Source organism: Acyrthosiphon pisum, chromosome X, assembly GCF_005508785.2.
Source record: "Acyrthosiphon pisum isolate AL4f chromosome X, pea_aphid_22Mar2018_4r6ur, whole genome shotgun sequence".
Taxonomy (NCBI): Eukaryota; Metazoa; Arthropoda; class Insecta; order Hemiptera; family Aphididae; genus Acyrthosiphon; species Acyrthosiphon pisum.
Genome location: NC_042493.1, coordinates 61935608 through 61937401, shown reverse-complemented (window position 1 = coordinate 61937401; position 1794 = coordinate 61935608).

Below are 1794 nucleotides of genomic sequence, written 5' to 3'. Positions count from 1 at the left end.
TTGTACAGTGATAATTGTACACATCGCGAATTGTATAATGTAACTTGTACAATCTAGTTACTTTGTACAGCAACATTGTACAATTCGCAATGTGTACAAAAATCACTGTACATATTGCGAAATGTACAATTTCGGACTTTGTATGTAAAATATACAAAACAAAAAAAACCATTACCTACATATCAGTATTGAATCCAAGTTGTGCAAAGACTGACATTTCATGAACGCGAATTTTGAAGTGTACAAACCGAATTTGCGTACAAACCTTATATCCACGGGTTTTAAAAGAAACAATCTAAACAAATAGAGCACCAACGGGCAACAGTGATTGAAAAGACGAAACGAATCGAGAGATACGAATTAAGCAATAATAACGATCGACGGCCGGCGTCGATTGCGAAGGCTACGGACCGATTTCACGTAGGTACAAACCACATCGGCGAGTTCGAAAACAAACGAATTACGCGAATAGAGTAGGTAGTGACGGGGACGAGAAAAGGTCGAAAAGGTGAAAAACGTTGAAATTACTGTGGGAACTGATTCTTTTTAGAGCTGTACTGTATTAATATATTTTGAGGGTTATTTTATTTATTTTTATGGACAAACCGGCGTAATTGTACCTAGCTATGTGAAATAATTCGCATATTATATAACTTGCAACCAAAGGCATTAATTAATAAACAAAAAAAAAGTTTCAATTTCCACCATGAATCTTAAGATACCTGTTTTACCACCTCTTTAAAAAGCGAATATCAGGATCTATTTTCTTATTGTGTATCTAAATCATTAGAGTGAACCACTAAGTATTCTAAATAATATAAAATAATAAAAAAAATAATATAAAATTATAACTATAAATATTTATGATGTTACGCGGGTCCGGACGGCTGGTAGTACGTCGTACAAATGAAATGATCGTGTAATGAATGTGTAATAATGTATAGGCACCGTGGAAACTGGCAAGGCAATGGAGAGACAGCTAATAAATATAATTTGTATGTGTATTGGTTTATGTTATCGGTGTGCATTTCATCGTTTAAAACATAATTGGAGTATTGGTGTACAAGCGATGTGTTATTTTTTATCGATATACTTCTCGGAACAATTCTTATTGTTGCCCTTCGGACAAAAAGAAAAGGTTGCTGGTTGCTGGAAACCCGCGGGCCGCCGTGCGCCCGTGTCGTGCAGCACAATAATACGTATTGGCGGTGAATAATAATTATAATTTTCAATTACTCCACTAAAACGCAACATACGAAAAGAACATCTATTCCAAATTTCAAGTTCGTACGTTGTGTAGTTCTTGACTTACAGTGATGAGTGAGTCAGTGGTATTTGGATTTTATATTTTATATATTGTATATAATAAAATTCAAACAATATATAGCTGGTGAAAGTTTACCTGCAAAAAAAAATACTTGGACAAAGCACAGCTTTTCAAAAATATTTGCTTTGATTTAAAAAATAAAACAAACGATGCATATTTACATTTTACAAAGCAATAGCACACAATTTCCAATTGTAAATATAATATTTTACATTTATTATGATTATATCATGATTAATTATTTTAACTTTATTACTAATAATGAATGATTTTTTTTTTTTAAGACAACATTTTTTACCATACTTACATCAAATATAAATGTGTAGACAATCCTAAGTGGCTAAGTCTGTGTGAAAATGGGAAGGAAATTGTTGACCACGATAAATTGACAAACTTATATTTGTTTATTATTTATTATTATTTGAGAATTGCAGGACGAAAAAAATTTATACATTTTTAACCAAACT